Below are 17,641 nucleotides of genomic sequence, written 5' to 3' on the forward strand. Positions count from 1 at the left end.
GGCTCTGAGTTGGAGGAAGAGGAGAAATATAAAAAGGAAAGTCTTTAGCTATCTTTTTGAAGGCTTATTGTCTACCCACTTTGGTGTAGATGCCCAGTGCTTGAACCAAACTCTTACTTACAGATCTATGCCATCTTCCTTCTTCACCCCCATAATATGTATTCTTATCAAATTCTTAACTTCTTATTAAAATCTTATCTATTTTAAAGACATTTTCCAAATGTCATCTCCTTTTAAAGTCCATTCTGATTAGGATCCAATCTCCCTTCAGTTGAGCCTGTAAAGCACTCAGTATTTTCTGTATACCTTGCATTTCTCTGACTTGCATTAAAGTCACTTATGTTTGGCTTTCTTCATTCTTCTAGGCCCTGAACTTTATGTGCAGAAGCTATCTCCTACTTCTTCTATGTCTTTCTGTATCTTCTCAGTTGCCTAGCAGAATACCTGGATCCTGGCAGGTGCTCAAAAGTGAAAAGTGAATATTTTTTTTTGCATTGAATTAAGTATAATTCTAATGAAATCTATCTCCATTTTGAACTTAAGGGATGGTTCACTTAACAGGCTAATAAATAAAAGTAAGTATATATTATTTACCACAAAAGATAGTGTTGTAGGTTATTAAGAACTCAGGCTTTGGAATTAGACAAAATACAATAAAAATCTTACCTCTACAACTCAAATTACTTGAATCAATCATGCAGTCTCTCTTTTCCTTAATTTTCTCATTTGTAAAAATGGGATAATGATTGTACCTCTCTCAAAGGTGGTTGTCAGATAATCCTGGTAATATTTAAGGTATAATTTTAAACAAGATAATTCATGGAACAGATTTTATTTTCATTGTGTCACATGCCAGGGATATATTGGTATAAAAATAGCAACTAGTGTCCTCCAGGATCTTGCAGTTTGGTTGAGAGGACAGAGAAGACCAGAGACAGTTGGGTTCCATTGCGATAGGTCTGTGTTTAAGTGGTTTGCTGACAACAAGCATTTTCTCTTTAGCTGCCAGTCTCATATATGCTTGCCAATATAAGCTGATCAGTCGGATAAGGAAGATACCTGGTTTTCTGCCCATCAGTTTAACAGCAGTCTAAACTTTCAAAGAGGAGTTCTGTAGAGGCTCTGAATTTATATTAGCACTAAATGAGTGTAACATATAATCCCATGGTCAGAGAAAACCATTTCCCCGAGACTTTTAATGTATTTTATGAGCAGGGGGAGTCATAAAAGTGTTTTACTTAGCAGTTCAAGAGTCAAACTTCTGTTAAAAATTTTCCTTAAATAAAGCAATCTGAAGGAAAGTGATAGTCATAGAACCATAACAACTTTAAAGCTTAGGGTTAATATTATCCATGTCTCACTCTGCAGATGATGACAGCATAACCTTTAGAAGGAAAGTAACTTGCCCCAAATTCTACAGTTCCTAGCTGGGAGAGCTGAGGCTCTGAGGACAACTTATATGGACTTTTACAATGTCTTAAGGTAAAATCTATACCTTTAGTTTGTTAAACTTAAGAAAATTGCATTTGTTTAACTTCTTATACAAGAATAAATTGCTTCAGGCACCTGCAGTGGATAGCACCTATCTTATGATTTATCATGTACAGTGGAGGGGAACTTACTACTTTTCTAGACCACTTTCACAATTAGACAGCTTTAAATGGTAAAAGTTATTTTTTACTTGTTCAACCCCTTCCCACCTCCACGTACTTAGAAGCAATAAAAATAAAATATTGTACTGTTCAAAATGACACTGGGAGCCTGGCAAGAAAGGGAAATTTTCAAGTGTCAGGGAGGAAGATTGAATGCATAGCTCTAAAATGAGTGGGGATAGTAACTTCATTTCACGAAGTATACAGGATCACAACCACGTGACTAGTAGCATATTAAAGTCCGCACAGAGACCACAGCCATACCCATTAGAAAGTTTCAAACTGGGCTCCCTTCATATATCAGGAATCTATAAAAGATGCCTATAATAATAATAATTATTATTATATTGAATTATATTAATATAATTTATATATAATTAAATTATTATAGTAAACATAATAACAATTATTATTATTATTATTATTATTACTACTACAATTGTTACTAGTAGTATATCATTATTATTTACTGGTACTAGAAAAACTTTGCCAAATGGGCTAAAGATAGATTCCTGCCCTGTCAAATAATCAAAAATAATTATTTGAGGGGTATTTGGAGCCTCAAGCTTGCATTGAATGAAGATATAGGGCAAGAATTCCACTAACTATACATGATGAGAACAACAGAGAGAAAAATAGAAATTGAAAATTTAAAAGATGTTATAGAACTAGGGATGGTTAGAAACAATTACAAACCACCCTTCAATGTGGAAGAGAATGATCACTACAAATAACATTATAGGCAAACATTTTAACATAAAGAGACCATACATAGTTGTGAAAAGCAGCCAGTGTATATAACAGGTATATTAATATGCAAAGGACCAGAGAATATGGATTGATCTGACAGGAATTTTAATTAAGTAGGTTTAAATATTGAAAAATTAAAGAAAAAAAGAAGGGAATCCATGAATCATAAAGATTTCAAGGAGTGAATGGACTTATGAAATAAATTTGAGTAAGCCTAATAGGAATCCTAGGAATGACAAATGTAACTGTCAAAGTAAAGATAAATGGAACAAAGCAAAAAATCCTTATTAATAATTTGATAATAAAATTACCAAAAGTTAAATAAGCAATAAGAAAAATCCCTTCTATGTAATTCCTGATTATAATAATTCTTGATATATTTGGGCCAAAAGATATAGTACATTCATAATTCAAACCTCCTGGGCTCCAAACATTTAGCAACAGAATTGTATATAATAGGTAGATAGATAGATAGGTAGATAGATAAGTGATAGGGACAGAAAGACATGAGAGAGAGAGACATAGAGATAGAGACAGAGAGAGAAGAAAGAAAATAAGACACACAGAACAATGGAAATAACATCACTATCTCATGGATCAGACTCAGAGATATGCAAAATTAGCGGTAGAGCAGCTATAGCAAATAGTATCTTATATAAAAGCAAACAGTAACTGAAGGCGTGGTTCCTGAATGGTAAAAAGGAATAAGTCTTCCATGCAAATTGGGAATTTGGAGCCATCTTGCTATTTGGAACCCAGAGATGGGGTGTGATATTCTTTCCTTATCTAAGTATGTTGTATCTAACAATTATCCATGGCTGCCTGGGTCCATATCTTATATGGAATCCAAACCTGGGTGGTGAAGGGTGGATTACATATATCACTGTGAGAATAGGAACTGAATCAAGCCACTTTGTGTCTGAATGTTCTGCAGGGTACCTATATCCTTGCAGGCTTGGATCTGGGACATGCTATCATAATGTGGTTCTAGACTGATGTGATAGAAGATACAAGAAGAAATTGCTGGATAGTGAGATGTGAGTTCAGAGGGATAATAGGGAAGTCATAGAAAAATAAACCAACCATTTCCCTTAAAATGAACCTGGAGTTTCTAATTGCATTAAGTTATTTAATGCTAAGAATTACAGCAAGGAAATTTTAAAAATTTGATTATTAATTTGCTCTACATGAAATTAATTTTATCAAGCATTTTTGACAAAGGCTAACATAAGCATCCTATTTAGTTCTAAAAATTCATTATGATAGTACTAATACATTCATTCAAAATAGAGCTGATTAAGAAAGGTAAAAAAAAAAAAAAAAGAGTGATTGATGATAGATTGAGAGGATCCAATATATATTTAATCAAAGTTCCAAAAGAATAAAGAAAATATTACTGAAGCCACTTTAAAGAGAGATTGAGATTCTGGCTGAGAATTTCTGAGGATTGAAGAAACCTATGATTCATGAGGTTTAAAGGACAATAACAGCCAAATAAGATAAATAGAAATACAAATAAATATACAAACTAGGTTTTCTGCTCAGGGTCTTATTAGATTGAAATTAAAATATTGACCAGAGCTGAGATTTCATCTGATGCTGAGTTCTCTTCCAAACTCAACAGTCATTGGTAGAATTCAGTTCTTCATAATTATAGGGCCAAGAATTTCCATCTCTTTCTGGTTGTCAACTGAGAGTTGTTGCTCTTAGAAGCCACCATTTAATACCCTGACAGTTGGCCTTCTCTACAGCTTGGCAGTTTGCTGTTTCCAGGTCAGCATTAAAGTCTCTCATCCTTCCCGTCTCTTTGTTCAGGAAGGGCCCAGTCCCTTTTAAGGATTAGGTCAGGAGAGTCTCAAGTCAGGATAATCCCCCTTTTGATTAACTCAAAGTCAGCTGATTTGGGAACTTAATTACAGCAGTAAAATTCCTTAACCTCTGCATATAACAACCTAATTCTGGACTTGAAATCATCATTCACATAGTCTTGCCCGGATTCTGTTGGTGGTCTAACTCTTAAAAATAATGCCTCTATATATTAGGGACAACCAATTAGAAACCTTCACAGAAAATAAAAGTTAATATTCACCATACCTATAGAAAATATGAAATGCTGTGTTGGTCAGGATTCTAAGACGTCCCCCCGTATTTTCCTACTCCAGTATACATGCCCAGACCATGAAAATTTAAAATTTTACTTTTGTAATTAGATAAGGTAATATGGCACAGCTGATCTGGTCTGGGTGGGCTTGATCTAATCCTATGAGCCCCGTAAAAGTAGAGTTTTCTCCAGGTGGTAGGGGAAGAGAAAGTTAGAGAATCACACTCTACATGACCTGAAATAATATAAACAAACACACATGCTATGGACTGTCAGTAGAGAGGGGCAGCCTTAAGGAGCTGCAAACTGTCCAGCACCAACAACCAGCAGGAGAATGGAAACATAAGGCCTAAAACCCCAAGGAAATGAATTCTACCAACAACCTGTATAATCTTGAAACAATCACAGGTGACTTAATTTAGAGAGTCAGAATTAGAGCAGTCTTTCCAAACTTGAAAATACAACCTGCTTGTTTAACAGAAGACAATCAGGGCACGAGGCTGTAAAGCCACCATTTGCTGGCAGGCTATAGGAGAATCAGGCTATGCATCCCACAATGTTGGCCATTTATTATTTTGAACTTTTGCTATTGATATAGCGTAGAAGCTTGTTTCCATACTTGCAAAACAGAGACAGGGATGTGCAGTCTCTCGAAGCACCTCTACTTTAATATGGGAGTTTATAAGGAGTACAAACAAATTATCTGACTTTTCTATAACCCACCAAATCAGTCTGCCTTTTAATATCTGAATCTACAAAGCAGCACTTAGGCTAGGTAGAGGACAAAAAGTGATGTCTAGAAGTAAACAAATAAGATGCACTGTGTAAACAATTCCAGATGGATCTCAGGAAAACAGCTTGAAGGGCAGCCTTATAGAATCACACCTCTGCAGCAGGAACAAGCACTTGATAATGGGACAGGCTTTATTTGCCTGCACACTCTGCATTTGCTTTCAATCAGATGAGAAGGCGAAGTTTCTGTCAGCCCAACAGAACAAAACTCTGCCTCTGTTTATGTTTTAGTCCCCTAGGTAGAAGCTTAACTTTGGGGATGACAGATGAAATGCTTTGGTTTGTCATTTATGCCACTGTGCACAGATGGCTCTCAGGCATCTATATGATCTTTCTCCATACTATTTACTGCTCCTCCATCCGGTCCCAGGAGACCAGGTGTGAAATCCAGCACTAAGCAGTTTTTGCTAGCTGTGAATTGCATTGAGCCAAAGAGGCCATGTGGCTGGACTTTGGAATGTAAAATAACGTCATTACTTATACCATGAAATTAAACTGCATGTTAACCAAACTCCTAAAATATGCTCCAGGGAGAAATTTTGCTCTTTTTTAAAGATGATATCACCAACTTGGCTTATCATATAAAAAATATGACAACTTACACATTTTAATTCTCTTGGTAGAAATATGAATATTTTTAAAATTTCTTTTTCTTATTTGCTAATGTAATTCTCGAGTAATGTGTTTTATTTCAACCCATTAGATATTTGTGGATATCTTACTATATATAGGTAATGCTTAAAGAACTACTAAGGATTCTGTGATGGGAAAGTTACAGTTACCATTTCCCAGCATCCCACAGTTCTTGGGAAGGAATATGGCATGAATGGAAAAAACTGTATAAGAAATGCATGAAGTGCCTCTTTGGAAGGTAAGAGGATGGAGAGATGGTTAGTTGAGTGATATCAGGAATAGTTTTGGGTGAATTGTATTAAGTCTGCTCAGCCTTAAAAGATGGTAAGAATTTCAACAGATAGAGATGGGAGAGAAGGTCATTTCATATTCATGAAAGTCAGCTTGACTGGGGAAGGTATAATGTACAGAGCAAGACATGGCATATAGTTCTATATAGCTGAAACCTTCAAATTGGAAGAGTTTAAAAAAAATTGTTGCATGGAAACCATTCATCTTTCAAATAGAACTATATTCCCCATTTCACAGAAAGTGGAACTGACAATGCAGATATTAAAAACTGTAATTAACACTCTGCTGGGGCATCATGTGCCAGACACTGTTCTCAGACGCTTTCCAAGGGTTCCTTCACTTCATCTGTAAAACAGCCTTATGAGGTAGTGCTCTAGTAACTTCCCTTTACTGCTGGGGAGCTTAGATACAGAGAAGTTAAAAAATTTATCCAGAGTTACAGACCTACTCATCATAAACTGAGCACTGGCTTTCCCAGTCTGTATTTACTGTTTACTTCTTACCATTTCTGAGGGGAGAAAGTGGAAAAAAAAAAAGTTAGGCTCAGAAACTGGAAATAAATCAGACCATGAATGAGGCATTAAAATTTTTGAACAGAAAGATGCTCAAAGCTAGGTTCAGGCAAAATTGGAAAAAAAGAGAGAAATAATAGAAGAAATGATTTAGAAAGCCATTACAAAAGTCAAGGTTTTTGTGGATGAGATCTGTATTCGAGCTGTTCTAGAAAAACCTCTAGCATGGCCAGGCTATGGATGGCTGACTCCTGAAAGAATCTGAAGGTACCCTCAGAAGTTTGCTCTTTATTCATCAGGTCAAAGTTGGGCACAGATCCAAGGTTCTTCATGTGATTGATAGACTTGTGGCATTTTCTGAGTATTTTAATTTGTTTCTATTATTAGTTTTAAAGAGATTTATCGGCATGATTTTGCTTCTGTGGCCAACTGAGTGCATTAACAGATTTACTTTTCCAGAGATAGCAACTACAAAATCTGGAAAAAAAATACAAAAATGTAACAACTTAAAGGAGAGTGAGAATGAGGAGAATCAAAACTTGGAGGAAGGGGTTTGCACTTGGTGAGTTTTTGCTAGTTTAACTTGAGAACAGGGCAGCTGACATTTGGTGTCACTCATCAGAAATAAAGCTCTAATAATTTGCAGACTTTCTGACCTGAAGAATTAGAGAAGAGAGTTCAAGGTGATTACTGGTTCAAAACGGTAAGGACTGAACCTTGAAACAGATACAGCCAGAGAAGAGGACCCCAAATCTTTGTATAAACTTTTCTCAAATCTCTGGCTGGCCCTGAACTGTTTACATGTGGGAAAACTCTAAGCAACCTTATCTAGATAGGACAAAATAAATAAACAAACAAAAAACCAAACTGAAATTTGACCTACTGCCTAGGAGACAAGGTTGCTGTTTGTAGTCAACAAATTATTGCCTACTAACCAAAAATATTGCCTACTCACCATTCTTTATAAGAACAAATGTGACCCATTGTCAAGAGAAAAAGCAATGGAGGCCAAATCTGAGAAGACCCGAATGTTATAAGTAGATAAGTCCTTCTGTCAATTAATAAACTATGCTTAATGAAATGTAGGAAAATATACTCATAATAAATGAAAAGATAGGATATCTCAGTGGAGAAAAAGAAGTTCTAAGAAAGGACCAATGGAGATTCTTGAACTAGTCATTATGCACTTCATCCTGTAGTGGGGGACAGACCCAAAATACGATGAGAACAGAGTAGACTAGATGAGAACAGAGCAGAGTAGACTTGAGAATTATGTTTTCAGAAATGCCTAGAAGACCTAGTAACTATAAAACCTCTCAGACTTACTCCAGTATGCCTACAAAACAGTGCGGACAAAGTTGTAGCCCAATTTCAATGGTAGAAGAAATTCTTGAGTGTTTCCTAATGAAATCCACTGTTGGAAATGTCACCATTAGCAAAATAATTCTAGGGGCTCCTTTGCCTCAGGTCATGATCTCAGGGTCTTGGGATCTGCCCGCATCTGGCTCTCTGCTCAGCAGGGAGCCTGCTTCCCTCTCTTTCTCTGCCTGCCTCTCTGTCTACTTGTGATCTCTCTCTCTGTGTGTCAAATAAATAATAAAATAAAATCTTTAAAAAAAAAAAGAAAGTAACTCTAAAAAGCTGCTTTCTTTTGTACCATATTTTGAAAGCAAAGCACATGTCACTAGAATAAAATGAGAATAAGGTAGAACAGGATGGTGTACCACCAAAGACCATGCATATTTTGAGAGCAAAGCACATGTCACTAGAATAAAATGAAAGTATGGGAGAACAGGGAGGTGTACCACCGTCAGATAAGGACAATAGAATGAATAATGATTCACTCATTTCTGCCTGTCACCGCCTTTGTCCCTCACCTAGAACAAACTCCAAGCATGTGATCTTTAGGATATGTCCATTTGCTTGCTTATCTCATTTAATTATATGCATCCTCCATACTTTGAGGGATAATACTTAATTATCTTAATACTTAAATTAGCACATATTAATAAGAATGAGGTATAGATATCAATATAGTTTTCAGAATTCATGCAGAGAAATAAAACAAAATAGTAAATACTCCCATAATCTGTGGTACAGTGGTTTTAAAACTGTATATTATATTTTCTTTTGATTAAAATTTAAGGGCAAGCTTCATGGATAATAATAAATGGTAATAATAAATAATTATTTTTGTCATTAAAATCCTAATTATGAAGGCTTTGAAGTAATATGGAAAATGCTTTTGCTATGACTGACATGCAAATTACAAAACAGTTTGTGTACTTTAATTATAACTAAGTTAAGATCATCTTTGTTAGGCAAGATATAGAAAACAAAGAAAAAAGAGGAATTTCAGAACTGAGGAAATAAAACTACAATAGGTTTTTCCTAATTTCTGTCATAACTATGTATATGTAATAAATAAACTTCAGCTTTGCCCTCTAGAAACTAAGAATATACAGGAAACAGCTCTGGTTTTATTTTAGTCATTAGGTAAGTGGCAATCTCTGAATAAAAGAAGCTATTAAAATCATAAGAGTTAAAACAGCAACAACAACAAAAATATAAGGGTTTTAGAATTCTTCTGGACCGAGAGCATCCTTGAGATTCACAGTGTGTGGATGAAGCTACCCTGAGGTGCTCTGATGACACACATGGGTTTGGAAGCCCCACATGCCCCTATCCCTTTAGCTTCTGGAGAACTAAAGAAGACCTCAAGATGGATGTAGAATACTTGAACTGTTGTGTTGTTGGATGAAGCTAATGAGACCTGGAACTTTTGTTTTGTTTCTTTCAAGATGTCCTTAAAAAAAGATTTCTCATGAAATCATCTCTTGTGAGATGATTCTCATCTCACAAACCACTTCAGCACAAAGGCAATTTAAATTGCATTTTTAATCAATAATGCAAATCAAGTGTTTCTTTTCAAGCTCGAGAGTAGGAAGATAGCACACTATAAATGATGTCTCGAGTTTCCGCTGGAATCTGCAGATTTTTGCAGTTCTTGGAGAAAATGAGAGGATGGCAATTCCCACAGTAACTTCTTTTCTTCTCACTAAGTGTGTGTAAGTCCCAAAGGCAGTGCCACACTCATAATTCAATTGGTAATTTGACTAGCATAAGAGAGAGCTTGAGGAGATTGACCAAAAAACCCCTAAGACACAGGGACTTGATGGTACTTTTATAATAGTTTGGTTTACATCGTCTGAGATACTACTTGTTTTTAAAGACTTCTATGAATCTGTACCAAAGAGGTCTCTCTCATCTTGTGATCCAACAGTTCTTAATTTTCCACATTCTTATGGTGCTTATCATGTTCTGACTGCCATTATTCTTGTGCAAGGCAATAGGGAAGACATCAACTTTGCTAATAGTTGGATATCATATGGCCTCAATCCTCTGATTAATATTTATATTATGTGAAATCATATAAAATCAGAATATTTCTCATTAATAAAATAGAGATACCAGAACTCCTATGTTTTCATGAGGATTACATAAAACAATATACGGAAAGTGTTTAGCGGAGACCTGAAAAGGAGTACATGCTCAATGAACTGTAAGCATACACTTTTCTTATTTCTTTTACTGACTTTTAGCTTCTTGAGAGTCAATCTTTTTCTGCACAATAATATTGGAGAAAGTGAAGAAATAATACTGACACGGTTTCGTAAAAGAACATTCCTGAATCATAGGCACACATTATAAAAAGAACTTGTTAACTGCCCTCTATGACATCTACTCTCTCTGTCTCCATGAGTATTATGGTTAAAGATTTTATTTATTTATTTGAGAGAGTGAGCAAGTGAGCACAAGTTGGGGGGGTGGGGAGCATAGAGAGTAGAAGACTTCCCACTAAGCAGGGAGCCTGACAAGAGGTTTGATCCCAGGTCCGCAGGATCAGGACCTGAGCTGAAGGCAGATGTTTAACCAGCTGAGCCACCCAGGAACCCTCTATCTCCATGCATGTTGATCATGGAAAAGTTCTTCATCTTTTCTGTTGGATCATTGGTTTGTTTGCTTCCTGGGTTTTGCTCTGGTACATCTGATAGATGAGCCTGTGTGACTCCTAGGAAGCAATTTGTCTCCTACACAACAGAATAAGCAGAAAGGCTAGAAAGTGTGACTGGGTTATTGAAAGGAGCACTTGATATCTGTTCCAATTTGTATATATATAAAAAAAAGAAGCACATCATTAAAGACTACTTATACTTTATTATTGTGCCTAAATTATTTGTAATGTACTTCACAACTGATCAAAAATCAGGAATGTGTCAAGACTCAGTGGTTGAAAGCTGCTTTAATGGTTTACTCACTTCCCTCTATTATTCTTTTTAGAACATTCTAGTAATTACTTTGATTATCCAGTAAGATCTCTTTCCTTTTCTAATTCTTATAATCATATTTGAGGATGTTTCCTCCATGGTTAACACACTCGCATTAATTGTGAACTTTTAAAAATTTCCCTATTTTAAATGTTTTGTTTTTTCTACATATTATTACAACTGCTTAGGTCAACCACCTCTTCTTTATATTCATTCTCCCTATAGGAAGAACCTATTTATTTTATCACTTTTCCTCTTATAGTCTCCTACATAGTAACCTTCATTTCATAGTATTCAAAAGTCGGTAGATGGAAGATTATCCAGGAAGGTCAATCAGGCATTGAGAATTTACCAGAGACTCACATCCAGTCAAAGGTATTGTTCCTTACACAAAAGCTGAAACCTTTCTCTTTAGTACAGCGGAATGATTCAAAACTCCAGAAAAATTAAAAATTTCATAAATTGGATAGTTTTCATCATTTTGTTAACTTATCTAGCTGTTAAGTTGCCTGTGTATTTACTCACAGTGGAAATTTGGCTCATTCATCCTTCAAGGATAGATCTAGTAGCCCGAATTTCAAGATGTAAAACAATGCAAGAACTGAGCCAGAAAATAATGTCTTTTTCTGTAGTCAGTGCATTCTTCTTCAGGGGAGACAAAACAGTGTACATCGCTGAGAAGGTGACTTTGAAATCCAACTCTGAAGGAAAAAAAAAAAAACTGCTTTAACAGGAAATATATCTAGAGACTGCAGGAACTGCAGCGTCAAAACCCGGCCCACATCCTTTGCCTAACAACTCCAGCCCATGGACAAACTCTGATAACCACACAGGGGGATTTAATGATCCACACTCTGTGTCCATCTATAGTGTTTCCAAGGAACAGGCTCTCTGCTGAGAGAGAAATCTACCCAGTCCAGATGATGGACAAAACTGTGGGAGGTACAATTAGCTTCACAAATTGTCAGGGGCTTTTAAGACTTATTCACTCTTAAAATACTTTAATGATTAGGTATCTCAGGATTCAGAGCCTTTATGGAGGCAAAAATAAATGTCAGTTTTAATCTCCCAATCAGTGATTTCTCAAAATGAGTCTGGCAAACCACCTCCCATCTATCTTCCGCCTTGCCTGTGAGGAAGAAACTGGAGCAAATAAGATGGAAATCCCAGCAAGGTAGATGAGTAATGATGATTGCCTCTTTCCCATTTATCTTTTCTCTCACAAAATAAGTGCCTGGAATTTGAGATTACCATGGAGCTGTTTGTTAGTGGTGACAGCTGTATGGTCTTGGTGTAGAAAATGTGTTCTGTACTGGCTTGTTGATTCATGTAGGTCACTTGCAGTGTTTTTTCTTTAAAAAAATATGACAGAATGATCATTTAATTTCTGAAGTCTGATGGCTACCGAGAACTTAATGACCAGTTCTGCCTAGATTTTCCCTTTTGTTGGACAAAAATATCAAGTCATAATTTTTTGAGTTTTTATTTAAATTTCAGTTAGTTAATGTACAGTGTATATTACTTTCAAGTATGCAATCTAGTGATTCAACACTTCCATACAATACCCATTGGTCATCATTTAAGTTCCATCTCCTCACCTACCTGGACTTAGGTGTGACAGCCTTAGGATACTGCACAAAAAGCATCTTGTACAGCTAGAAAGAGGGGACAATTAAGCATAGGAATAGAGGATCTATATTGGCAGCAGTGATTACCATAGTTCATAATTATGTATCTATTTCAGTACAGAACCTATCCCTGATTGATGGCTTTTCTCCCTTTTTGAGATGTTTTTCAACAATTGAAAGTTATTTCCTGGCAAATACAATTGTTTCTTATAAGGCTATCCACCTTAGATATTTTCCATGTAGTATATAATACAGCCAATATTTCATTGGAGAGCACATGGAGTCCAAAAGGAGAAGCTACATGAATGTCACATTGAACAAATCAATGTTGGCATTAATTTACATTGCTTATACAGTAATTTTTATTCATAAGACTTCTAAAAAGTTTTTACAATTTGAGTCACAAGCTCATGCTCTCATTGATCATAATTTATTTAAAATCAGCTATTATTGTGACTTCCATAGAAATAAACCATGACAAAGAAAAAAGAAAATGTGAATCAGTCTTTGTATGTTATAGGACAAGTAGTAGTGTCTGCAATTAGTGGAGGGTAAAAGTGGCTATTAGAACTGTATTCAGACACCTGGGTGATTCAGTTGGTTAAGCCGCTGCCTTTAGCTCAGGTCGTGATCCCAGGGTCCTGGAATCAAGTCCCACATTGGGCTCCTTGCTCAGTGGGGAGTCCACTTCTCCCTCTACCTCTGCCTGCCTCTCTGCCTGCTTGTGCTCTTTCTCTGACAAATAAAATAAAATAAAATAAAATAAAATAAAATAAAATAAAATAACTGTATTCACTGAGGCAGGGAACAAACAGTCAGCATTCCAGATGGCTGTAAGAGGTAATGGGGGTAGCACCTTAAGTGGTGGTAACTGTGTATTTGTTTCCTTCCCTTCTTGAAATGTTTTGTTTGTTTTAATTTGCCAGAGAGAGAGAGAGAGAGCAAGCATAAGCAGGGGGAGTGGCAGACAGATGGAGAAGCAGGCTCCCTCCTGAGCAGAGAACCCAATGTGGGACTCTATTTCAGGACCCTGGGATCATGACCTGAGCCAAAGGCAGATGCTTAGCTGACTGAGCCACCCAGGCATCCCTGGAATGGGCTTTTATAGGACATTTATTAACTATTATGTATCAGTGCCCTGTTAAGTAGGTCATCTGTATGAAGATTTAGTGTCTGATGTCCAGGAGAATTTCCTGAACTTGGAGAATATCTAATAGAAAAACCTGAAATAAAAAAAAAAATGGTGAAGCAGAGATTAGGCTTTGTGACAATAGTACACCAAGGTTTAAAAGGTATATTGAAATTCATTGTTGAGCCATTTGACTGAAATTGCTATTGTTCAACCTTGTCTGCATCTTAAAAATACGTAAGAAAATTTAAAAAAATTATTGATTCCCAGGTGACATACAAGACTAATTACATCTTTGACAGTGGGATCTAGGCATTGATATTTTATAAGGTAATTTCAGTGTATATCTTGAAACGCTGGTCTAAATGATAACAAAAATGTTGTTAAATCCTCTGACAGTTCAATTGGCAAAGATATTTATGAGTAATTAAAACAAATGAAAAATAAAGGCTTATGGCTAGTGAAAGTTGTATGATAGGTGAAATTTTTCAGTGTCATTGTAACCAATGATTTAGAGGTAGTGAAGTCTTATTTCAAAAACATCTGAAAAGACAAAGTAAGACAGTATGAAACATTTCTATACTAAGAATCTTTATCATTTTAGTCCATGTGTTTCTGGAATCATCAATATAAAAGCTTCCAGAAATATCTTTTTAGCCTTTCATGGGGAGCAGGAACAAAGGATATAGTCATTGGGATTGTCTGGAATATGCAGTCAATAGAGATAAATGTAGATATCAGAAAGACATAAATATATCTGACCTCTTTTTCATAACCTTTAGCTATAGAGACTAAGCTGCTTATTCCCTCCATTCCCTTTGTCCTCCATTCTAAAGTCATCTAATAGGAAATGGAGGGACACTTTTTCAATAGCTTTGACAAAGGCCTGTCATTGCTGGGAAATAATAACAAAATAGTGTCTACATCTCTATGTCTTTTTCTTTTGGATTTTTCAACATTTATTAAAATAGTATGGAATATCCTAACATATTTATGAAAGTAGTTTTAGAACAACTGATCAGAAGTATCTTTGCAAATAGCCAGTCAACTTTGACATGGTTTCTAATGAATTCTGAGACACTAATTAGTACCATCTGTTACTGCAAGCTCTGCAGCTTTCTTTGTTGTTGTTTCTCATAAACAGAAGCTTCTAAGACTTTGGAGGTGATGAAAGTATTTTTCTAATTACTTCCTCTTTTCTCTTTTATTTCATATTTCTCAAGGAAGAAGAGTAAGATACATTACATTCAAGACCATGATGAATGCAAGTTTTTCCTAGGATAGTTTAAATTCAATAAGTACTTTTTTATTTCTTTTATTTCTTTTTTATTTCTCAGATATAACTGATAGTATGCTCCTTAACTTCTTAGTTAATCCACCTGGAGCACAGGAGCCTCCTGAGTAATATGTATTCCAGCCTTTTTGTTGTTATTTTCTTGTTTTCTTCCTGTGATGATGTCTGGTCTCAAATTTTCACCCAATCATCCTGAGGTCATACTGTTGTGATATTCTGATCTTCTGGCCAGGACTTCCATGTTCTCCCTGGAAAGGAAGAAATATTGCTATGTCTACGTAAACATTGAAAGCCTGAATAGTCCTAAATTTATCTTGGATGGCACAGGATTCATTCGCTGTTATTAAAAATATCCCATAATGTACACAGACCTGTACCCCTGGGGATAAAAATACCCTATATATTTATAAAAAAATTTTAAAAATATAAAATATATCCCATAATGTGTCGTGTAGAGCAAAGAATGCTCATAAGAAGAAGTTCCTTAAAGAAGATGTTTGGGTGCATATGCCTGGGTGGCTCAGTTGGTTAAGCATCTGCCTTCAGCTTGGGTCATGATCTCGGGGTCCTGGGACAGACCCAGTGCAGGGCTACTTGCTCAGCAGGAAGCCTGCTTCTCCCTCAGCCTGACTCTCTCTCTGACAAATAACTAAAATCTTTTTTTTTTTTTTTTTAGAAAGGTGGTTGAGTGAATAAAATTCTCAGACCGCCCTTATACATTATCTTTCGTAGAGATTCATAAATCCAAATTCACATTCTGCAAAGACCGCACTGTGAAATGCTAATCCATTCACGGCAGACCTGGTGAGCAAAGTGAAGCAAATGCTTTTTAAGTTCAGAGGGAAAGGCAGATGACACTGTCTGTACTAGAAAACTGGCCTGAATTGGTTAAGCATAAAAAAATTGTCAGGAGAAAGACAAAAAAAGTTCCTACTATACATATAGCTCTGAGAAAGGTAGTGTGAATTTTATGGAAGTGAATTATACATGCAGTCTTTTCTTACATAACTTATCATCTAATAGAAGATATAAAACATGTCTGGAAAGGGACACGAAGTGTGTAAAATGGGCCACAAGAGAGGTACAGGATACTATGGATATTCTGTGCTAGTAGAGATTATTACTACCTGGGGATAGAATGGAATTACAGAAATCTTCATGGAGCAATGGCCTTAACTGATAGCATTAAAGGATGTACTTTAAAATGGAATGTGGGAATGAGTACAGAGGTAGGAGGCTAGAAGGCTTGGACCATGGTTGGGGGTGGAAATAGATGGTGAAGTGTTAGCAAGAAAGTGGTTATATTATTTTCAATTTTATGCAAAGAGTCCTAAATTTCAAGCTCAGGAGTTGGCTTAGGAGAAAGTAATTTAATGAAAATTAGGTCTAAAAAAACAATTTTTTTTTTTTTCTCTCTGTGTAACAATTAAGCATACATGGTAGGCAATTTACTCTGGTTTTACTCTGGTGCTTTTCACGTGAAACTTGAGAGCAATGAAGAAATGAAGAATTGGGGATAGTTAACAATGCCCTCCAGTCTTTAGAAGAGCAATCTACAACCAGGCTCCTCACACTTTGGTGCACATGCTGATTACCTGAAATCTTGTTAAAATGTGGATTTTGGAATGGTATATGTATGGAGTCTGAAACTAAATTTTAGCAAACTTTCAGGTATTAGGATCTGTTCAGTTTTTGTTTTGTTTTTGTTTCTTGTGGGGAGGAGGCAACTCTATAGACCACATATCGAGTTGTGAAGATTTCAGACCAGTGAACACCCAAACTGGGCTACACAGCAAAATCACCTGTGGAGCCTTAAAAACTACCCAATGCCTGGGCCCTACTTACAAAGATTCTGATTTAATTGGGTCTTAGATGGGGTCTTGGCTTCAGTATTGTTAAAAGTCCTCCAGGGAATTCTAATGTGAGGCCTCTATTGAGGAGTACTGCTCTAGGCTACATCTTAAGTTAGGGTTTCTCAACCCTGGCTGCACATTAGAATCACCCAAGGAGGTTTTAAAAATCCCAGTATTCAGGCAGGACGCCAGACCAATTAAATCTGACTCTCTGGGGGAGGGACCTGGGCATTGGTACTTTCCCAAAGCTCCCTAGGTGATTCTGAGGTGCACAAGGTTCAAAATCAATGAATGACCTGGAGGAATATAGGAATTTCTCTCCTCTATCCCTGGCCAGAAGCCTGAGCCTCTGTTGCTGTTTATAGAGCAAAGAGCACATGATAATCTGTTGTTAAATCTATCAAGTATTTACCATCTGTATGTAGCTCATTAATGCAAATAAGACCAGTTGTCTAGAGATCTTAGTTTGGGGGTGAAGAAACAAAGCTGATTTTTTCTGAAATGAAAAATGTTGAGGAATAAATAGAACAATGAGGAGTTGAGCCCATTACTTTGTCAAGAGCCAGTGGGCTTAGTGCAGGGGTCTCTGACTGTGCAGGTCTGCATTATTAACACATGGCTCCAGATAGTCTCACTGAAAACTCAGAAGAGACACATAAAATCACTGTAAAGTGGTGA

The 17,641-nt window shown here is 36.2% G+C and overlaps 1 long non-coding RNA gene across 1 annotated transcript in view; it reads left to right on the forward strand.

Moving 5' to 3' along the window:
• LOC309846150 overlaps positions 1 to 15,510 on the forward strand; it is a 33,761-nt gene extending 18,251 nt beyond the window's left edge. The window contains exons 2-4 of the long non-coding RNA XR_014301746.1: positions 1,369 to 1,482; positions 6,027 to 6,166; positions 15,040 to 15,510. This is a non-coding gene — a long non-coding RNA (uncharacterized lncRNA). The remainder of the gene's footprint in view (positions 1 to 1,368; positions 1,483 to 6,026; positions 6,167 to 15,039) is intronic.
• Positions 15,511 to 17,641: the final 2,131 nt, after the last annotated feature.

This window comes from Mustela nivalis (genome assembly GCF_964662115.1).
Source record: "Mustela nivalis genome assembly, chromosome: 1".
Classification (NCBI taxonomy): Eukaryota; Metazoa; Chordata; class Mammalia; order Carnivora; family Mustelidae; genus Mustela; species Mustela nivalis.